Source organism: Heptranchias perlo, chromosome 7, assembly GCF_035084215.1.
Source record: "Heptranchias perlo isolate sHepPer1 chromosome 7, sHepPer1.hap1, whole genome shotgun sequence".
Classification (NCBI taxonomy): domain Eukaryota; kingdom Metazoa; phylum Chordata; class Chondrichthyes; order Hexanchiformes; family Hexanchidae; genus Heptranchias; species Heptranchias perlo.
In genome coordinates, this window is record NC_090331.1 from 38,758,946 (window position 1) to 38,782,918 (window position 23,973).

Sequence of the window (23,973 nt, forward strand, 5' to 3'; positions counted from 1 at the left end):
TCGTGTCACATTCTGCAAAATGAACTACAACCAATTGCTACAGCTAGCACAGCATTGTCTGTTACAGTCAAGGTTACCGCAGCATAAAACTTCTTTGTCTCCAGCTCCTTCCAAGTGCCATATTGGGTGTCAGTAATATCAGCCGATCTGGAATCCATGTTTGCATTAAATAGGTGACTGAAGACTTATTTACTAGAACAGAAACATTAATCACTTTCCTCATGAATATCCGGAAGCAGCGGATTAGGGCTCTGAAGTTCACACAGATTTCAGGATTGCCCCAAGCCCAGAATGTAATTCACTGCACCCATGTCGCCTTGTGGGCTCCTTCACACAACACAACTGTCTTCATGAATTGTAAGGGTTTCCATGTTCAGCTGGTATGTGATGATCAGCAGCACATCATGCTGTATGCTTTCCTGTCAGCTGCTGTGATGCTTTTATATTGCACCAATCCTTCATCCCTCTACTGTTTGCCCCTGCAAAGGCTGGCTCCTTGGAAACCAGGATGTACAGTGATATCTACCCTGCTGATTTAGGAACAACCATGGGAAGCAGGGAAGGGAAGGATTGATAGCACTGAGACAAAGGTAGGGTCTTGCAGCACTGTCCAGAAAGTATGGGAGATGTGAAGGGGTGTATTATCTTGCCACTCCCAGTAAGATCGTTAAATTTATTTCTGCACTGCAACCAGGTCCTGAAGCTGTTGCTGATTGTCTTCTGCTAGTGCTGCTTCTCGCCATACATGTTCACCAATTTCTCTTTGCACCTGCTGACCATCCGAGTAGAAGAGGCTCGCTTTTCTATTCTGAATTTTTCCACCAGCTGTATCTGAAAGTCTTAGAGCCCTGCTGGAACTCGTCTTACACCCAGACATCTTCCTGCAGATCCATAGTGTTTCTCTGCTTTGACAACAAAAAATACACCCCAGTTTAAGCTGCTGTAGGCCCTTAAAAACCTGCAACAGTGAACTGCCTATAGGGACCATGTTTCATGCTGACAGTTAACCTCCACCATGAACATTAGGGTGAGTGGCCATTGCACTTGTCCAGCCCACTTTCCCCATGGAAACCAAAATCAACCTCCATGTTTAATTCTGTACTTGCCTTTAAGAAATTTGCCTATTTTAGAAATGCAATGCAGCAAATTGAAGCCTCAGCAGGTAATGGGTACTTTAAACAGCTTTGAAGGAACACAGCAAAAATCAAAACAACTTCTAGAGCAGATGAATAAACTATTTAAAATGTAATCTGTTTGCTGCTTATCCAAAAGAGCTTAAAAGTGGCCAGCATGTTAGCTAATTTTTAACTTATTATTTTAGGTAAACTAAGACACAACCTGAGATCGGAAGAATGATGGCAAAGAAAATCAGGAACTAACCAGGAAATCTCTGCCAGATTAAAGTTACAAAAGTTTTCAAGGTGAGTGCACATTAAAGACATATCAATGATGTGCCTACTTTGAACCTCAAATGTGTTGCAGTGGTCTTCAGCCCCAATAACTTTCCTAAATTCTTCTAAAGGGCTTTTCTGTCCTTTTAAGTGGCATGTCCATCTCTTCTCATGCTGCAGCAGTGGTCCTGATGGAACATCACCAGGCTTTCCCTCCTGGCAGAAATGGGCTTCCCCTTGGTGGCAAGAATCCCGCTGGAGCCCACCCTGCATGTTAAGTGACCTTCAACCCAGGAAAATAGGCTGGGGCCATGGCATAGTCAGTGGGGCAGGCAGAAGTCCTGCCTTGTGTTTACACTGCCAGAAAGAAAAAATCCAACCCATTGTCTTGGGAAGCTGTGCGCAGGTGGATCTGAAAGATAAAGTGAAACTTATCTATTATACAGTGAAGTTTAGAAACTATACAAAGATTGGAATTCAGTCGGCACCAGAACTGCAATGATGTTACAATGCCATTCAGTAAACCTCAGCACAACAGCTCATTGTGTCACCATCATCTGGCAAAGTAATGTGACCTACAAGTTTGCTGAAGATAGGGATGGGCCAATATTTAACGCAGGCCTGAATGTCCCTATTGCTAAGCATGGCATAGTAAGAATTGTTTTTGTGTTTACAGACAGATTAACTTGAAACGGCTGTTTCAGTGTCATTTTGTATGAAAGAAGACTAAAAAGAGTTTAAACTCGACATAAGAGTGTCATTAATTTGATACTAGAAAAGGAATAGCTTTGGGTGGTTTTTTTCATTGTTTTGGCAGAAGTCAATATTGTAGTTGCTGTAATACCAACCTCTTACTACAGTCCGTTTGTTTCAAGAGCGTACTGGGCAATGAAGCATGGTTTAACTAGATTAATATTTTGAAGAAGAGCTGTTAAATTTGAATGTAATAGGCTTAGGCAGCCCAAAGGGTCACAAGTCAGACCCCTAACTGATTCACAAGGAATTATATTTTGACTAAATTCACTGTAGTGCTGGGCTGCTTTGCTCAGCAACTCTCAGCTTGTTCTACAGTATACAGCATGTGCAGTGCGCCAAAGCTTTGCCTGTGGGAACAACTTGGCTTTCTGACAGGCAGAATAACCCTTCACGCCTGCAAAGAGAAAGCAAGAGAGAAATGAAGACAAAGCTGACCTTTACAGTCATCAGGTTTTTTTTTACAGTATTGCACTGTAAGCTCCTCTTGTCTTTAATGACAAGGCTTCTGATCTTTGAAAATTTCACAGGCTTTTTTTGGCACATCAAAAATTGTGTTAATTAGCAATGGTTCAGGAACTCCTTGCATGAATAATTCCTTTATAACTGCCAATAGATCCATGGCCTTTCACAAAAAATGTATTTTTTGTTTTAAAGTGAAGAAACAAAGGATTTGGGAAAAAATAAATATTTTTTAAATTATTACATATCAGCTCAATAGTAATTGAGTGAAACAATAACTGGTAGAAACTGAAGTTCTGTTTCTTAGTGAGCACAGATAACTGAGATTTTGTTTTCACTGACAGAAGAAAAATGAATTATTAAATAGTGTGATCTGAAATATATTCTGTACATAGAATTGTCCTCATTGCAGTAAATGTATTCCTTGGTCTTGGAAAAAGCTCCATTTTAGTCAGTAGTGGAGCTTAACTATAATATGATGAACTTTGGCACAGTATGTTGGAGCTGTAACATAACGTGCCATGGAGCTGTACGATACAATCTTACGTGTTGTTATTATTTTATATTTTCTCACTGAGAAAGCAAAGGAAGTTGCATTATTTCCGACTGTGATTGCCTTTAAAGTTGCTTATTCTTGTAACTTAATATGTCACAATCCAACACGCAGTGATTGTCAATTATGTGGGCCATATACGACTCCTATATATGTCTGCTGTGAAGTAAAGGAACAAAGTCGTATGGCCGCCATAGTGAAGGAGCAGTTCAAGCTGCATTGACCCAACATTTCAGATTGATATGGCACTGTGTAAATGTTGTACTCTCTTGTCAGTTGGAGTAGGTCTCCTGTAAAATATCGGACAGCCCATTCAAGATACATGCATGGTATTCAAGTTATATGTGCCAGTCATCTTCTATGTTTTGTGTACTGTGAATATCCTCTAATCAAATGAGGTGGGTGATACAGGCACACTGTGGAAAACAGTGCATCAGGGTTCTTAGCCTGATCTTCAAAATAAATATGCACACATAACATGAACAATCTAACACCCCATTTAGGTTACAGCACTGTCACAATGAAAGACTGCAGGCCTGAAATCACAGCCTTCTCCTGGGCTTACTTTTGCTAGAGTCTCGAACAATTCTCTCCACAGTCAACAAATTAACTTTACTTACTCTACTTAAAAGGAGCTGTCCTCTCAAGATCAGATGTGGTAGTGGATGAATTATTCTTATAGTACTGTTGTCACCTGAAAAATGAAAATATAAACAAATAAAACCATGTAAAGCTGATATTATGAAATTGTGCTCCTACAGCTGAGCCTCCATGCTCAGTGCGTGCATTTGCATCTGTAGCACTTGGGAACTGAACATTCATCAGGGGCTCTGGAGGGGAATAGTGAGGCCCTGATGTCCCAACTAACATTCCTGGCTGAGTCAATACCACCTATAAACAGATAGACTGCATGTTCATTTCATACCTGTTTGTGGGGTGTTTGTTTGTATAATGACACTTCTATTTGTCTATATAACAGTCATTGAACACCTTCCAAAAAAAAACTAATTGGGTAAAATGCCATGCGATGTTTGAACCACAACAACAACTTCCATTTATATGATATCTTTAACATAGCAAAAATCGCAAGGCACTTCACAGTTATGGTTGGACCCAAGCAGCTGTAGGAAGGGAATTTAGGGAGATGACAAAAAGTGTGATTGAAGAGGTAGGTTTGCAGAAGGTTCTTGAAGTTAGGGAGGGATATAGCAAGGTAGATGGATTTAGGGAGAGAAATCCAAAATGCCGGGGTAAGATGGATAATGGTTCTGCCACAGAGGTGCAGCGCAGCGAGAAGGGAACATACACAAGACTAAAGTTGGAAGAAGGAATGACATGAGCAAGGATATAGAGCTGGAGGTGGGTTGTAGAGGTAAGGAGGACCGAGACCATAGAGGGGCTTGTAGGCAAGGGTGAAAATGTTTAAATCGATGCACTGAGGGTTGGGGAGTCAATGAGGATAGGTGAATAATACTTTGTGTGGGATAGAATGTAGGCTGCAGAGTTTTGGATGAGTTGGAGAGTGGAACACTGAGAGCCAATGAAAAGAGCATTCGAGATTGAAAATGAGACAGTAGATGGGTACGTTGTTCAAGGGGCGAATGATCAGACAAAAATGGACGCCAAGACAAAGGAGGAAATAATAGTAGGCGTGACCTATTAAAGGGCAGCTTTGCCCAGACAATGTTAGCTGAGCACACCCCGAATTTCAATACAGTAGGGCCTGGTCAGTTATTAGAGCTTGGATGAGATGCTTTTTGTATCTGGGTCCATAGTCCCTTTAACTACTTAGTAACATGGACACTTAGATGATGGGGTCATTGAACATTCTGCATCTTTCAGGGAAAGGAAGTATCTGATCTTAACCTCTTACCACCCAAGTGTGGATATTATGGGGACAAAAGTGAGGCTAGACTTTTGAGAGGAATCTTTGTGCTTCTGTGAAGGGAGTGTTCTCTGATGCAGGTTGAAGATGCTGGGCGATACACTATCCAGACAAATACACATACCACCCATGCTTATGACAAATGGCCTTTAACACATTAAGCACATGACATTCCATCCCTTCTGCAACTCAGATGTCACATCGGCTGGGACATAAAACCATACGTTATCGGATCGGCAGCCCATTACATACCTCACCCCATTTACCTATCCGCTGAAGTTAAAAGTTCCACCCTCTGTTTCCAAAAATAAATTTAAACTATTTTAAACTGGCCTAAATTGGCTTTACCGGCACACACTTTTAGGTCATATCATTTCCTCAGAATCTTTTGGTTTTTGTTGCCTATTTCAAATGGAATATATTCCAGTTGCCGGATTCAAAATGAAAGCATGGAGTACTTGTTATAAATCTAAGACAGCCAGGTTTTCTCAAACCATTTTCTGACTGCATAAATAATGCAAAAATGAATCTTCAGGCCTGTCATGTGCAGAGCCCATAGTGGTTTAACTGCTTGAGTGATTACTGTTAAAGTGGCTAACTGCTAACCTGACAGTCCCGTGCGATCTCTTCCCCTACTTCCCATTAACACAGCATATTTTTTAGTGTGCTTATTTCAGCAAAGTTGGTCTCTATAGTTGCACTGTAAGGGCCGAATTTACCCCCCTCTCCCACCTCGTCCCCCACCATTTTAACTGACCTGTTTGTAGCTGTGGTGTCAGTTGCTCGCCCCAGACAAATGGGGTCCTAATTAAAAGGTCAAAATTGCGCTCTGATGACGTTATACATGCCCCCACTGCATTTTAATTTGAATTTGTGGATACTGCACCCACTTTCGGACCCACCAGCAAAACTTTAGCAGGATTGGTGTCTGAGAACTCTTGAAGCAATATAAAAGGGGGCTCTCAACTGCAGCTCACTGGATCACTGGATGTTTTGCTGTCTGGATTGCCTGGAGTGTTTCCAGCAAACAGATCGTGAATACTGCACTTTTAATGCCTTATAACCCTTTAGTAAGCTTTCTCTACTTTGCCATTCTTGCTTCTTTCTTCTGGATGGAGAACCAGCAGCCTCAACAGCCACCATCACCAGCACGCAAGCCTCTCAGAAGTCAACAGTTGTGGGGAACTGTGCACAGGAGGCTATACTCAGCACACAGGGTCTACAGGTCAAGACTTTCTGGACCTAACTGAGGAGCAGTCCAGGAGGAGGCTGAGCTTCTCCAGGCAGGCTGCCACAGACCTCTGCAACCTCCTGCAACACAATCTGCTGCTTGCTGGATCAGGGCTGGGCCATGCCATGCCAGTGGCCCTCAATGTCACCCCAGCCACATCTCCCAGTCTGCAGTTCATAGCTGCATTAAGCAGGTGACTAACGCCATATTTGTCAAGGGTCGAGCAGTACATCACCTTCCCCACCGACCTCAGCAGGCAACAGGATAGAGCTCGTGGCTTTGCAGCAGCGGCTGGCTTCCCTCGTGTGCAGGGTGTGTTTGACTACTCACATGGCCACTGGGGCACAAGCCAACAATATTCATCAACAGAAAAGGCTACCACACTATCAATGTACAGATAGTGGCCAATCACAGGAACAGCATCATGCAGGTCTCTGCAAGGTACTCAGGGAGCTGCCACGATGCTTTTATTCTCAGACGCTCTACCATCCCTCTGCTAACCGACCCTGGGAGGAATGTGACGGGCTGACTGCTGGGGACAAAGGATACCCCATGCAGACATAGCTGATAACACCCCTGCACAACCCTGCCAAACACGAGCATCACAAGGAAATGAAAGGACTTGCATTTATATAGCGCCTTTCATGACCATAGGATGTCCCAAAGCGCTTTACCATTCCCAAAGCCAATGAAGTATTTTTGAAGTGTAATGTAGGGAAACGTGGCAGCCAATTTTCAGACACTAAGGTCCCACAAACAGCAATAAGATACATGAGCAGATAATCTGTATTTAGTGCTGTTGATTGAAGGATAAATGTTGGCCAGGACACCGGGGAGAACGCCACTGCCCTTCTTCGAATAGTGCCGTGGGATCTTTTTCGTCCATCCGAGAAAGCAGATTGAGCCTCGGCCCAACGTCTCACCCAAAAAATAGTACCTCCAACGGTGCAGCATTCCCTCAGTACTGCACTGAGGTATGAGCCTGAATTGTGTGCTCAAAGTCTCTGGAGTGGGGCATGAATCCTCGACCTTCTGACAGAAGCACGAATGCTAAAACTGAGCCAAGGCCAATTCTGCAGGCGATTGGGAGGACAGCCCGTCCTTCAAAAGTTAATGATGCCCCGAAGTTAAAATCGCCCAGGCCTCACACCGACAATGTCATGGGGGCTTGCGGCCCCCCCGGCCCCCGCATGCACGATACCCGCCCCATGTAAAATTCACATCTGTATTTTTTTATTAGAAGTGAAAGTGAAGGGTCAAGCCACATAGTTCAGGACAGTGTGAGGGAAGATTTCTTCTGTTTGTTACTTGTAGCAAAATCATAAATGTGTTCTTTTTACAGGCTTTTATACTTTCACTACAAATATCGAACAGAAGAAACATATCCCCAGGACTTTATTTCAAAGCTATAAAAGGAATTTTTGTGCTTGTTAAATTCTGATGGTTCTGGATTTTGCCACTAAGAATACTCTAGAGATGAGTTTGACCTAACTATTCGCAATGAATGATGGGACCCCTTGCTGGATAGTATATTAATGGAAAGCGAGGAAATTGATTACAGAACACTGGTACACAGATTATTTTTAGTGTAGTCATGAGCAATGTCTAACAGTGGTAACCACTATTAGTGTGATCTACATGTGATGGATTGAAACACTATTTTTCAACTATTTTTACTTTAATCCTGCTTTCATTTATATAGTACCCTACCATGCCAAAACATCTCACAACACTTCACACAATGCATTTTTTTTAAAGTGCAGTGAATGTTACAGAATTTTGGTTTAGCAACATACCCAAAAACAAACAATGCCACGAATGACCCAGTTAACCTGTTTTTGGTGGTATAGGCTGAAGTTCTGCTCTGCTTTGCTCTTGATAGTACTCTGTAATCTCAGTTTAATTAAAGGCAAGCATTCATTTTTCCCCAATTTTTGCGCAAGCATCTGGAATGTTCTATTTTTTGTTTACTTTCTCCCCATTAGAGGTCTCTTTATGCAGTGCACCAGTCCCCAGCTAATGTGGCATTTAGATATCTGAGACACCCCAGATGATTCTCTCTTTCTCTTTCTCTCTTTTTCTATTTCTCGGGGAAGTGGCTTTTGGCCACCCCTTGCTCCAGAAGTCATATGGTAGATGCCTCTTCTAGATTGTGCATGGCACAGGGAAATTAAAATTTTTCTTGAAGTGACACCGCAAAAATGTATTATATATTTTATAAAATTACATAATTATTTCAGACCTATGAATAGTATGGAATGTTGAAATCAAAGTTATAGAGTAGTAAAAGAAATCCATTATTTCTACTCATTTATTACAAACAGATATCATGAGGTATGTACTAATGAATGATTCCCCTGTGAGCTTTATAGGACAACAACATACTGGCAGATCAAAATGCACTTGCATTCGGTCTTAGAAAGAATTTAATTGAGAATGCTTCCAATTCTTCTGCCTCCCAAACAGACATATGACTCTGTTTAATTGCCTCATGCAGACTGAACTGCTCCAATCAAGCAATTCTACAAATCAGTGAAAACAAGTTTGTAGGTCTTGGAAGCCAGAATATTCTTTATTGCCAATGCCTCTGGCATTTTCCTAGGGAAGTAAAATAGAAAATTATGCAGGACATGAAGCATATTTACCCATGGGATGCTGGCAATGTGTCGGAATGAAACTCTGGAATAGTCAGTCAAGCATATAGATGATAGAAGCTTTGACCCGTGAAATGGTAAAATGTTCTACTTACAGCAAAATATTAGCAAATGTTTTCTGTACACAAACTACTCAAAATAATCATTCTATTTAGAGGTGCTAATGTCTAATTTATGTAAAATAATGTATTGTTCAGTCACATGATGCAGCATATCTTAGGAAGCAAAGTATTTTGCAATCACTGAAATGCTTAATGCAATTAGAACACAAAGTGATCTAATGGAGCTTTCTGTTGTTGGTAATATGATAAGCAAGGCATTCTAGAGTTGCTTTTCAACTGTCCTGATTCAGAAATAAAGTGGGCAGGATCAAATGGGAAGTGTATTTGTGATCGTGTACTTTGTACTATCTGATCTTAAAGACAAGTCTAAGGTTTTCAACATTTCTGAGAGCAGATTAAAAATGTGACAACTTAATGGTTAAAGGCATTGCACTGGTGTCACTGCTTGATTCTGAGTCTGTATTAAATTAGATGATCTCGGCTGGGGCAACAGTTGGGACACGACAACTAATTTCAGTGTCCCTAGCCTAGGGATGGGAAAGCCAGGTAACATATCCACTCCTGATTGCTATCCAGTGGTTTGTTTTTTACAGACATCAGGTGATAACAGCAAAAGGATTGAATGCGATGCCCCCATGATAAAATAGCCTGCTGATATTCAGTGTCCAGGTTCACATATGAAGAATGGCCACTTATGTGAGGTGCTGTAGAGCTGCCAGTGCATGTGGGACTGTACTCCAGTAAGTGGTGAGGCCTTTAGAAGAGGAGGGAAATTTGAAAAAAGGGTGGAAAGTTGGAAAAACTTTTTTTGAAAATATGTGACCATTAATCATGTTACAGGGAACAAATAGTATGTTATGGGCAGTGTTTCATATGGTTTAGTATATTTATTAAAGTGTGAGTCATAAACTATGCCTATTATTATATATATATATATAAGATTGTTATAATGACAAGCTACTGTAATTGGCAGTTTGAATCTGTGATGAAAGAGTTGATGCTCTTACATGTGAAAAAAGAGGCAGCTGTTGGCCTGTGCGCAGTGAGACAAGTGAGACAAGGACATGAATCTCTACATGGTCTGATGGTTTTGTCTGCAGCCAGTCTGTTTCATTTCTATTCAAGGAGAGTTCTTGGCTATGCAAGTACTTTATGCAAAATCATATAATAGAAGAAAGAAAGAAAGACTTGTATTTATATAACACCTTTCATGACCTCTGGACGTTCAAAAGCGCTTTACAATAAATGAACTACTTTTTTTAAAGTGTAGTCACTGTTGTAACGTAGGAAATGTGACAGCCAATTTACGCACAGCAAGGTGCCACAAACAAAATGAGATAATGACCAGATAATCTGTTTTAGTGATGTTGGTTGAGGGATAAATATTGACCAGAACACCAGGGATAACTCCCCTATTCTTCTTTGAATAATGCCATGGCATCTTTTACGTCCACCTGAGAGGGTAGACGGGGTCTCGGTTTAACGTCTCATCTGAAAGACGACGCCTCCAACGGTTCAGCACTCCCTTAGTACTGCACTAAATTGTCAGTCTGGATTATGTGCTCAACTCTCTGAATGTGACTTGAACCCACAACCTTCTGACTCAGAGGTAAGAGTGCTACCAAATGAGCCACAGCTAATGATGAAATATAATATTAAACTTTATTTTCATCGTTCAAATGAGATCACAGCCTTGATCTTGCAAATAGCCCTTTTCAGAATTAGTAGTCAGCAACACAAAAGCACAGTAACTAGACATGTACTTTAAAAAGTTTTTCAAAAATGAATTGCACATGTCAATTGTAGCAGCTGTATTTCCCAAGGACAATGCTCCCCTGCTTGTTTTGGAATATGGGATCTTTTACGTCCACCTGAGAGGATAGATGGGGCATCAGTTTAACACCTCATCTGTAAGAAGGCACATCCAATAATGTAGCACTCCCTCAGAACTCTCACTGAAGTTTCAGTCCAGACAATGTGCTCAAGGGGCCAATTTTTGGATGGCCGAGCGGGTGCATTGGGGGCGGGGGAGCTCCTAAAATGGCTGAATCCCGGAGAGGGTTCGGAGCCCGGCTCCAACCCGCTCACTTCCAGGTTCCCCAATGACACATTTGGGTGCGCACGGCGCTCCTGCATGCAGGACTCCCACCGGCAATTAAAGCCGGCGGGATGATAATTTAGATAGTTATTTAGGTAGTTGAGGTACTTGACAGACCTCATTGACTGGAGATTTTGGCAGGTGTGCAATTTTGAGGGATCCTCAGCGTGTTATTCGTGCTGTGGGAAACACTCCCTGTTGGAGCAGACGAGTTTCAGCCAGCAGCCAGTGGGAGATGCAAAGGATTATTTGACAGTTGGGGGGAATATCTCATTTATTGCAGCAGACAAATTTTTGGCTACAACACCTTTGTCTTTCCACTCAAAGTTATTAACTTATACCCTAAACTCTGCTGTGCAAACACATTTACCTACTTTGCGGACCCCCTCAAACTCACACTGCCAGGATGGGGGGCGCCACAGCTGCATTCATTACTTCATCTGAGGACGAGCAACGTCACCAGCCTCGTCAGGCATGCCGTCCACCTCCGCCACATGGAGCTCCACAACACAATGCTGCGCCACAGACACCTGCCCAACAGCACGGAGGGCAACAACAGAGAGAGTGATGTCGCAGGAGGCTCTACCCTCGCAACAGGGTCTACAGACCAAGGCTCAGCTTCCTGGACCTCTCTGAGGAGCTGTACATACGGAGGCTCAGAGTCAGTCGCCAGGTAGTCGTGGACATCTGCAGCCTCCTTCATGCCGAGCTGCTCCCAGCTGGCCCGAGCAGCATCTTCTTACCTGTTGCTGTCAAAGTCACCACTGCCCTCAACTTCCTCGCCTCCAGATCGTTCCAGGGTACCACCGAGGACATCGCCGGGGTCTCTCAGTCGTCTGCACACAAGTGCATAAGGCAGGTCACCGACGGCTTGTTTCGCAGGGCCTCACACTATATCAACTTCCCCATGGATGACCTCAGCCAGATGGAGACGGCAGTGGGATTCCACGCTGTGGCTGGCTTCAAGCTGCAGGGCTATGGACCGGGTCCGGAAGGTGGGATTAGAATGGGCACCTGGTTGTTCTTCGAGCCGGCGCGGACACGATGGGCCGAATGGCCCCCTTCTGTGCTATATCTCTTCTATGGTCCTATGGGTGCAGGGTGTAATCGATTGCACCCATATAGCAATACGAGCACCTCCACACGAGCCAGGACTGTTCATCAACAGGAAGGGCTATCACTCCATCAACACTCAGCTCACCTGTGACCACCACAAGAGATTCCTTCACGTGTGCGCCAGATACCCTGGCAGCTGCCACGATTCCTTCATCCTCCGGGAGTCCAACATCCCGCCCTTCTTCCACGCACCGAATATCCGCAAGGGCTGGCTCCTCGGGGATAAGGGATACCCCCTGCACACGTGGCTCATGACACCTCTGAGGAACCCCACCACCGAGCAACAGCATTGATATAACAACAGCCGCATTGCTACCAGGTGTACAATTGAGCAGACTATAGGGCTTCAGGTGCCTTGATCGTCCTGGGGGAGCGCTTCATTATGCACCAGACAGAGTGGGACACATTATAGTCATCTGTTGTGCCCTGCACAACATGGCACAACAGAGGGGGGTGCCGCTGGAAGAGGCCCTATCCACATCTGCCACCCATATTGAGGAGGAGGCAGAAGAGGAGGAGCAACCCATGGGCAGCACAGCGGCTCATCTGACTGCTCGTGAGGCCAGGGAGTCACTATTATGTGAACGGTTCTCCTAACATCAGACAGTGTGAAGAGTCCAGTCCCACCACCTGGACAGAGGAGCGACCACACCAGCCCCCTCCCCCACCCCCTGCACAAAACAGTGGTGCAACTACACATACACCCACTGTAGAGTGACCCAATGGGTGGCATCAAGTGTGGGTGTTCATGGAGAACCTCATGAAAGGGACTTATTACATAAGCCAGTCAAGAATGGCCAAGACGTGGCAGTAGTGGTGACAATAATAATATTTGATGTGCCATTAACAAAAATCAAATAGAAATAAAAAACATGGCAAACTGTCAAACACCCTTGTGCATCCCCATTGTGCTCACAAAACCTTTGCCGTACGCTTACGAGTACTCCTAAGTGGTGCATCCCCTGTGGCTGCAGCAGAGGTAGTGGCAGGTTGCTGTTAGTCATGCCCTGACCGACTAGATGCTTTGGGCCGACGCCGTCCGGGTTTCGGTGCCCGTGAGGGCCCCTCCAAAGACTGCTCCACCTGCACCTGTGCAGGGGCAGACTCGACCACCTGGAGAGGAGGCAGCATTGCGGGTACTGGTTGAGAGGGGGGCAACGGGTGAGACGTGGGAGTGCTTTGAGTGGCGTCCCCACTTCCATGTCCCCTTTCACTATCATCCCTCTACTGGACCAGGCCCACATCACTCCTACCACCCTGCTGGACGACAGTTTGGAGGACACGTGTGAAGCCTTGTAAGGCCAGTGCTAGTGTATCTGCCTGCCTGTTTAAGGCGGCAGAAAGTTGCTCACCCTGAGTCTGAAGGGTCGTTGTCAGGGCCTCAATGGACTCATTGGTGAGCCGTGCTTGAAGCTCGATGGAGGCTAGCCTTCCCTCCATCACAGACATTCCCGCACTTACCTGTGACACTAGCTCAGAGATGCCCTCATGCCCCTGTGACAGTATCTCGGAGATCCCCTTCTGTACCTGTGCCACCATTCCACTCATGCGGGAGTTGGACTCCTCCATCCTCTGCGCGATTGCGGAGAGTGCGCGTGGCACCTGTTCCAGCACCTCGCAAATGTGCTGCAGCCCCTCAATCGTTCTCCTTTTAAAGGATGGCCCCCAGGGTTCAGCATCTGTGTCCAGCTGAGCAGAGCCTGGAGAAGAATGCTCCCACCGAGGCGGACTCTCCACAGCTGCCCCTGCCACCAGTGTCTGCTCGTGCTCACGTGTGTGGTGACTCACCGTGTGCGACCCCAACTAAGTGATGACAGGGACCCACTGAGCTGTGTGTATCTGCGCTGGTGGATGGCTCACTCAGATGTGACGGTGCCCCCTCAGAGGCCGGCAGGTCCTCTGAGGAATCTCCCTCCGCCGTCACAGCAGTCGCTGAAGGCCCTATAAGAGAACAGAAGGCAATATTAAGCATGATGACAGATATTGAGGTGCTGAAGACGGCAAGGCATGTTAACATCATTTGCTATTGTGAGTGCTGAATGTTAAAGTTCTGTCATCAGCCGTTTGTCGGGTGGCAGTCTCGGCGTCCCCGACGGACAGGCACTCGAGGGTGCAGCTCAATTCATGATCCTCCTGCTCTGGTTCCGTGAGGACGACCTGATGTTGCAGCCCCCCTCCAGTCTTCACCCTCTCCTGTGCATTCTGGGCTCTCTTCTCCTATAAGGGGAGAAAGTAGAGAGGCGTGAGTGAGGGATTGTGACGTGGCCAACCGCTGAATGCATTGGTTTGAGTGAGGCTGACCGTGAAAGAGATGCATCAGAGGGTGAGTATGAGACAGAGCCATGACATTGTATGAGGATTGGGTTGAGTGGTAGTGGTGGGATGAGTACTGGGGAGGTGAGTAAGTGCAGATAAGTTGAGGATGAGTTTTGAGTGGGTGTGAGGAGTGATGTGACAGAGCAGTGTTGGCAATGCAGAAGGAGTTGTGGGGTGGGGGCGATGATGTGGAAGACGGAGTGTCGGAGAATGAGTAAGTGTACTCACTTTGGCTGACCTAGTTAGGTCATTGAAGCGCTTCCTGTACTGGATCCGGGTGCGGGATACGTTGCTGCCGCTGCTGACCTCCTCTGTCACCTCGAGCCAGGCCTTCTTGGTGGCAGAGATAGGCCACTTCCTCCCTTCCGCTGGGTAGAAAATCTCCCTCTTCCTCCTCACCCCATCCAGTAGGACCTGGAGTGAGGCATCGTTAAATCTGGGAGTAGCCTTTCCCCTGGTCTGCTCCATGCTGTACTTTTGGTTGGTTGCTGCAGGAGCAGCATTGGAGGACTGCCCCTTTAAATAGGGCTCCTCCAGCTGACAGCCTGTGATGCGGGTGCGCAGTCCACCCGCTGCGCAGGTTGACGACGGGAAACCCGGAAGCCACGGTAAGTGCCTTCAATTTACCAGCGATCGTGTGGGCAATGGACCGATTTCACTGAGCGGGTTACCCATGCGCCCAGTCGCCCTCCCGCTGCCATCCCGCCTCCCTGGTAATATCGGGGCCCAAGTGTCTGGAGTGTGACTTGAACCAACAACAACAACTTCAGCAACAACAACTTGCATTTATATAGTGCCTTTTACATAGTAAAATGCCCCAAGATGCTTCACAGGAGGGTTATCAAACAAATTATGACACCGAGCCACATAAGGAGATATTAGGACAGGTGACCAAAAACTTGGCCGACGTGTTAGGTTTTAAGGAGCATCCTAAAGGAACAGAGAGAGGCGGAGAGGTTTAGGGAGGGAATTCCAAAGCTTAGGACTCGGGCAGCTGAAAGCACGGCTGCCAATGGTGAAGCGATTAAAATCGTGAATGTGCAAGAGGCCGGAACTGGAGGAGCGCAGAGATCTCGGAGGGTTGTAGGACTGGAAGATATCACAAAGATAGGGAGGGGCGAGTCCATGGAGGGATTTCAAAACAAGGACGATAAATTTTAAAATCGAGGCGTTACCGGACCAGGAGCCAATGCAGGTCAGCAAACACTGGGATGATGAGCGAACGGGACTTGGTGAGAGTTAGGATACAGACAGCAGAGTTTTGGATGAGCTCAAGTTTATCGAGAGTGGAAGGTGGGAGGCTGGCCAGGAGAGCATTGGAATAGTGAAGTCTAGAGATAACAACGGCATGGATGAGGGTTTCAGCAGCAGATGAGCTGAGGCGGGGCGGAGACAGGCGATGTTACGGAGGTGGACGTCGGCTGTCTTGGTAATGGAGCAGATATGTGGTCGGAAGCTCATCTCAGGGTCAAATAGGACACTAGGTTGCGCAGAGAGTGTTACCATTGAGCCAGTAACTGAAAGTTCCCATATCCAGAAGTGCATTTCAGTGAATTAGTCATAATATTGACCTATATTGACTTGGAATTTTATTCCTGTATGAGAAAAGTCTCATTTATTTCCGTTCGGTAAATAAATATTCACCATATGCCATTCATCAACTGAGACACCAAAAAGATGATGTGATCCCAAGCCTCTGCTCATGATGCTCATGAGCCAGCTGCTAGGAGGTACACAAGGATGGCTTGCTCACTGATTTTTCCCTCAATGTGGAGCTGTGTTGAGCTTCCAACTTGCTGTTTCTCTTGATGGCAAAGCTGGGATTGGGGGGAACACATGCCTTGCAAATATGCTTAGAATGCAATTGAAAATCAAATGCTTCAAATTGAGGCATTGCTTTTATCTTTATTTGTGAGATACTTCCCATTGCTCCTAATGGGCTAAACAATGAAAGATTTATGCATATTTTCACTGTAAAAGGAAGAAAATACCATTCAGATGTCTATTAAGTAAATTGAAATATTGAAATTTTGGCACTGTAATGAACTGAATTATTATCTAAATTCACAATTAGTGAGTTCCACTGTATATTAGAGGTGAGACAACAAAATATCTTTTACACTAGTAATACTGCAAAATGTTCTGCTTCCCAGTACCTTTCCTTGAAATATACAAAAAATAACATTTAGATTTGAAAAATAAATAAAAGCTGATAGTCAAAGCACAAGTTGAAGCAGCAGCAAACAAACATTTTTAAAAGTTATGCTTGTGCACTGCCCAGTTGACATGAATAGCTTCATATCTATCAATACGAACATTTAAGATACTTCAAACTTGAAGTATGTACCTGAAACAAAACTAACTTTAAATGATGTTATCTGAATTCCAATAACTATCTCTCTGAGAATAGTCATGATGTGGAGATGCCGGTGATGGACTGGGGTTGACAATTGTAGACAATTTTACAACACCAAGTTATAGTCCAGCAATTTTATTTTAAATTCACAAGCTTTCGGAGGCTTCCTCCTTCCTCAGGTAAATGTTCAGGAGCTCCTCGAAGCCTACGCATTTATACATATAGAACAATACATGGTGTTTACAGAATGCCCCTGCAACTGCCCGTTGCCAAGGCAATCACCGTGTTCAGACAGAGAGGTGTCACCTGCAGAACCCCCGAATACACATTCAACAAAAAAACAAACAGGAAAAAAAACAGAGAGAGGCAGAAACATCCGGAAGGCAGAGAAAGCCAGCAAATGACCCATTATATTAAAAACAGATAACATTTGTTCGCTGGTGGGGTAACGTGTAGCGTGACATGAACCCAAGATCCCGGTTGAGGCCGTCCTCATGGGTGCGGAACTTGGCTATCAATTTCTGCTCGACGATTTTGCGTTGTCGTGTGTCTCGAAGGCCGCCTTGGAGTACGCTTACCCAAAGGTCGGTGGATGAATGTCCATGACTGCTGAAGTGTTCCCCGACTGGGAGGGAACCCTCCTGTTTGGCGATTGTTGCGCGGTGTCCGTTCATCCGTTGTCGCAGCGTCTGCATGGTCTCGCTAATGTACCATGCTCTGGGGCATCCTTTCCTGCAACGTATGAGGTAGACAACGTTGGCCGAGTCACAGGAGTATGAACCATGCACCTGGTGGGTGGTGTCCTCTCGTGTGATGGTGGTATCTGTGTCGATGATCTGGCATGTCTTGCAGAGGTTACCGTGGCAGGGTTGTGTGGTGTCGTGGACGCTGTTCTCTTGAAAGCTAGGTAATTTGCTGCGAACGATGGTCTGTTTGAGGTTGGGTGGCTGTTTAAAGGCGAGTAGTGGAGGTGTGGGGATGGCCATAGCGAGGTGTTTGTCCTCATTGATGACATGTTGAAGGCTGCGGAGAACATGGCGTAGTTTCTCCGCTCCGGGGAAGTACTGGACGACAAAGGGTACTCTGTTGGTTGCGTCCCGTGTTAGTCTCCTGAGGAGGTCTATGCGATTTTTTGCTGTGGCCCGTCGGAACTGTCGATCGATGAGTCGAGCGTCATATCCCGTTCTTACTAGGGCGTCTTTCAGCGTCTGTAGGTGTCCATCGTGTTCCTCCTCGTCTGAGCAGACCCTGTGTATTCGCAGGGCCTGTCCATAGGGGATGGCCTCTTTGACGTGGTTAGGGTGGAAGCTGGAAAAGTGGAGCATCGTGAGGTTGTCCGTGGGCTTGCGGTAGAGTGAGGTGCTGAGGTGCCCGTCTTTGATGGAGATTCGTGTGTCCAAGAAAGAAACTGATTCATGGACTACTCCTCAGAATCAGTTTCTTTCTTGGACACACGAATCTCCATCAAAGACGGGCACCTCAGCACCTCACTCTACCGCAAGCCCACGGACAACCTCACGATGCTCCACTTTTCCAGCTTCCACCCTAACCACGTCAAAGAGGCCATCCCCTATGGACAGGCCCTGCGAATACACAGGGTCTGCTCAGACGAGGAGGAACGCGATGGACACCTACAGACGCTGAAAGACGCCCTAGTAAGAACGGGATATGACGCTCGACTCATCGATCGACAGTTCCGACGGGCCACAGCAAAAAATCGCATAGACCTCCTCAGGAGACTAACACGGGACGCAACCAACAGAGTACCCTTTGTTGTCCAGTACTTCCCCGGAGCGGAGAAACTACGCCATGTTCTCCGCAGCCTTCAACATGTCATCAATGAGGACAAACACCTCGCTATGGCCATCCCCACACCTCCACTACTCGCCTTTAAACAGCCACCCAACCTCAAACAGACCATCGTTCGCAGCAAATTACCTAGCTTTCAAAAGAACAGCGTCCACGACACCACACAACCCTGCCACGGTAACCTCTGCAAGACATGCCAGATCATCGACACAGATACCACCATCACACGAGAGGACACCACCCACCAGGTGCATGGTTCATACTCCTGTGACTCGGCCAACGTTGTCTACCTCATACGTTGCAGGAAAGGATGCCCCAGAGCATGGTACATTGGCGAGACCATGCAGACGCTGCGACAACGGATGAACGGACACCGCGCAACAATCGCCAAACAGGAGGGTTCCCTCCCAGTCGGGGAACACTTCAGCAGTCATGGACATTCATCCACCGACCTTCGGGTAAGCGTACTCCAAGGCGGCCTTCGAGACACACGACAACGCAAAATCGTCGAGCAGAAATTGATAGCCAAGTTCCGCACCCATGAGGACGGCCTCAACCGGGATCTTGGGTTCATGTCACGCTACACGTTACCCCACCAGCGAACAAATGTTATCTGTTTTTAATATAATGGGTCATTTGCTGGCTTTCTCTGCCTTCCGGATGTTTCTGCCTCTCTCTGTTTTTTTTCCTGTTTGTTTTTTTGTTGAATGTGTATTCGGGGGTTCTGCAGGTGACACCTCTCTGTCTGAACACGGTGATTGCCTTGGCAACGGGCAGTTGCAGGGGCATTCTGTAAACACCATGTATTGTTCTATATGTATAAATGCGTAGGCTTCGAGGAGCTCCTGAACATTTACCTGAGGAAGGAGGAAGCCTCCGAAAGCTTGTGAATTTAAAATAAAATTGCTGGACTATAACTTGGTGTTGTAAAATTGTCTACAATTCTCTGAGAATAGTGCAATATTGTTTTTACGCTATCATGTTAAGAATTGGTCTCGTCCAAACCTGCCATCACCACACAAATAAACACGTGATTATAAAAGTGAACACCTCTACTAAAGGAGTTGCACATTGTATATCAGAACATTTATTTGCCTGATGTTGTCAGTTTATTTGTTGGCTTTTAGAGGGAATTAGAATGTGGACAGATGTTTACAGCTGCAGGTGTAGATTGTAATGTATTTCTCCAGGGTGTTACACACCACTAGATTGAGCATATGGGCAAAAATGGTGCACAGTTCTCATAATCTCATCCTTTATAACTCTCACCTTATTGTCCCTTCCCCTCATTAGTGACCTTGATTCCTGATGGTTAGACTATTGAGTAAATCTGTGGAAATGTTGGCTCTTGAGGGTTAAAAGTTTTAGGGTCACCTGATATGGAATGTTCAGCACAGGAACAGGCCATTCGGCCTAACAGGTCCATGCCGGTGTTTATGCTCCACATGAGCCTTCAATAAACCCAACAGATGAATGCGCCATGTGCACCAGAAGGAGCCTGCTGCCTCCTTTTTGAATCTCCCTGTGCTGCAAGGTGACAGACACGCATTATATGCATTCATGTTGGTCCATAGGTCTGTGTTACAGTGGACCAACCTTCCCTCAGACCCTGAACATAGGCCTTTCCAGGAACTGAGTATGATGGAAATAGTGTTGCTGTTGTCATTTGACCCCAGATAACTGGGCATTAGAACATTCCCAGTTTGTTTATAAATGTAAATGATTCTACCTTACTAGCATACAGTAGAAACAAAACAACTGATTTGTGATATTAAAAATTCATACTTCTTTCCACTTCAGTCTGAAATATTTCATGGTACCTGACCACTTTTCAGGTTTTTTTTATATCTTTTGTTATGAGTTGTAGCTTTAGCAGTTGAGATATTTCAGGTTGTTTATTAATACCATTTTTAAACCCTTTCTTTGTTTATCAATCCTGATGTTAGCATTGCAGTGAATAAAAGTTATTCTAAGTTTATTTACTGGAAGTACTGATTGCCAGAGAAGGGATGTTTGGTTTTGTGTCTGGCATGACATGTTCTTGAGAGCAGGATCCCGAATTGAGAGATATGGGCCCCGATTTTCAAAGGAAATTGCGGGTGTGTTGGGGGTGGGGGGGCTGCGAAAATCGGGAAAATCCCGAGCGGGTGAGGAAGCCGGCCCCAACCTGCCAACTTCGGGGTTTCCCACAGATGTGCCAGTGTCCGCCCGCGCTTCCTGAATACGGAAGTTCCGTCGGCAATTAAAGCCGGCGGGATGATAGTTAAAGAACCAAATGTACCTCATTGAGGTACTTAAGGAACTTTATTTCTGACATAGTAGATAGTTAAAACAATTTTAAGCTTACCTGGGCGGCTTTCCCACAGCTTCCGATTCATGCCTGGTGAAACCAGGGCCGTTTCAGGCAAAAAGAAACAAAATAAATTAAATTAAAAAACCATTGCACAAAGTTAAAAAACAAAATAAACCTACCTTTCCACCCTGCTCCATGTCCGATGTCCCCCTCTCTGATGTCCCCCTTTCCCCCCAATGTCTCCCTCTCCGATGTCTCTCTCAGCTTCCAATGTCTCCCTCTCCAATGTTCCTCTCAGCCCCCAATGTCTCCCTCTCCAATGTTCCTCTCAGCCCCCAATGTCTCCCTCTCCAATGTCCCTCTCAGCCCCCAATGTCTCCCTCTCCAATGTCCCTCTCAGCCCCCGATGTCTCCCTCTCCATCTCCCCCTCTACCGCCCCCCCCGATGTTCTTCACCGATCTCTCTTCCCCCCCCCCACCCCCAATCTCCCCCCCACCCCCGATCTTCAGCGCCCTCCACTCTCTGTTGCAACGCCGGACGATGTCTCTCTCTCTCTTTCTCTCTCCCCCCACCCCCCCCCCCCAACTTCTGCATTGCAGCCCCTGTCGGCAGCCAGCCTGTCAATCAGGCTGGCTGCCGGGCACGAAACCCAGAAACAACTTTAATCACCACCAATTACATCGCAATCGCGTTGGAAAAGGTAAAATTTTTTTATTTGGGTTTGCCACTCGCACCTTCACCCTCTCCTGATGGTTTCCAAGTTGATCTGAGGCAGATGGACCCAGAAATGTGCTCCAGAATGCACTACAACGCAGCCCCGCGCATACATCCCCCTTTTCTGGAGGGCAGGCCCAGTAGTATAAAATTCACCTGCCACGAAATGGGCGGGAACAAACAAATCAGACTACAGGGAAAGAGATACAGCCTCCACCTGTATTTCCCACCATTTACCCTGTTTGAACAGTGGAAGACAAGCTTCTGGCCTCATTTCAGCATGATTCCCCTTAGAGTTGAGAAGCCCACCTCCAGCATGCAAATGACCCCAGGCCCACAATGTCAACTGATGTCAGGAGGCATCTGTCCTACCAGAGCTGCATCCAGTTGGGGGGGGGTCCAGACCTGGCTTGTAACTCAGGAGATTTTGAGACAATGAAACCCGTAAAATCTGAATGAATTGACCCTTATTTGGTCACGGACCATCCCCACTTATGTGCACACACTCTCAAATGAATATGCACACAAAGTTCATGTAAACATTATTAAATTAGAATTTTCAGACCTATTACATATTAAAAATGAAGAGTGAGCTACAACATTGCAGCACAAAATACATTGAAACTTGCTGTATCAGGCTTTGTCAATGGGAAACCCATTTTAAAATTGTCAACATTTATCTGCAGTACCAATTATGCCTGCAGGTGGTGCTTTGATCAGCTGATTTACAAATAAACTCTGTCACAGAACCATTAGTTGGAAAAGCAAGAGAGAGAATATATGTTATAGAGAGAGAATGATTTTTTGTTAATCGTTCTGCATTGACCATCTGTTAGTTCTACAGTAGATAAGCAACATCATTGGTTAAATCAGCAACTTTAATAATGTTTTGCCTGTCCCTTTTCAGCCTCACCGATCTTAGGTAGATATTTAGGTAACTGAAAATGGGCTGCAAAACCCAGTTCCTAATAATCCCCCCACTCCCAACATATCTTGCAGACAGGCCTAATGTACTGGAGGTGCATTGCACCTGTGAGGGGAAAAATGCACCCAATGCTCCTGGCCTGAGCCATTTGCATGGCCCAGACACCATCCCATCCCGAGGCTGGGATTTGGGGTGGAAACAGGAGTGTAGCTGCCTGCTACACTTTGGCTGCTGGCAGCAGGGCTTTCCAGCTGCTGCAGAAGGGGGGGAATATTTGATCAACAGTACATTTTGCATCCATTCATCTTTGGGCTGCTCCCCAGAACCGCTGCAGTTTGCAACAGGCCCTGGCACAAGTCCCACTTCCAGGTTTCTTGGGGTGCCACTCCGTTTGGGTGACCCATGAGCAAAATCAGGAGAAAGTGATGCAAGAACGCCCCTTCCCACCTATTGGATATTATAGGAACATAGGAATAAGGGAACAGGAGTAGGCCATTCAGCCCCTCGAGCCTATTCTGCCATTTGATAAGATCATGGCTGATCTGTGATCTAACTCCATATACCTGCCTTTGGCCCATATCCCTTAATACCTTTGGTTGTCAAAAAGCTATCTATCTCAGATTTAAATTTAGCAATTGAGCAAGTATCAATTGCCATTTGCGGAAGAGAGTTCCAAACTTCTACCACCCTTTGTATGAAGAAATGTTTTCTAATCTCACTCCTGAAAGGTCTGGCTCTAATTTTTAGACTGTGCCCCCTAGTCCTAGAATCCCCAACCAGCTGAAATAGTTTCTCTCTATCCACCCTATCTGTTCCCCTTAATATCTTAAACTTCGATCAGATCACCCCTTAACCTTTGAAACTCTAGAGAATACAACCCCAATTTGTGTAATCTCTCCTCATAACTTAACCCTTGAAGTCCGGGTATCATTCCAGTAAACCTACACTGCGCTCCCTTCAAGGCCAATATGTCCTTCCGAAGGTGCAGTGCCCAGAACTGCTCACAGTACTCCAGGTGCAGTCTAACCAGGGTTTTGTATAGCTGCAGCATAACTTCTGCCCCCTTGTACTCTAGTCCTCCAGATATAAAGGCCAGCATTCCATTAGCCTTATTGATTATTTTCTACACCTGTTCATGACACTTCAATGATCTATGTACATGAACCCCTAACTCCCTTTGGACATCCACTGTTTTTAACTTTTTACCATTTAGAAAGTACCCTGTTCTATCCTTTTTTGATCCAAAGTGGATGACCTCACATTTGCCTACATTGAATTCCATTTGCCATAATTTTGCCCATTCACCTAATCGATCAATATCACTTTGTAATTTTATGTTTTCATCTACACTGCT

The 23,973-nt window shown here is 45.5% G+C and overlaps 1 protein-coding gene across 1 annotated transcript in view; it reads left to right on the forward strand.

Annotated features, from left to right (window-relative positions):
• The first annotated feature begins 1,355 nt into the window (after positions 1–1,355).
• csrnp3 (cysteine-serine-rich nuclear protein 3) overlaps positions 1,356–23,973 on the forward strand; it is a 68,863-nt gene continuing 46,245 nt past the window's right edge. Inside the window, exon 1 of the mRNA XM_067986778.1 lies at positions 1,356–1,421. The gene's annotated coding sequence lies outside the window, so the exon portion shown is untranslated. The remainder of the gene's footprint in view (positions 1,422–23,973) is intronic.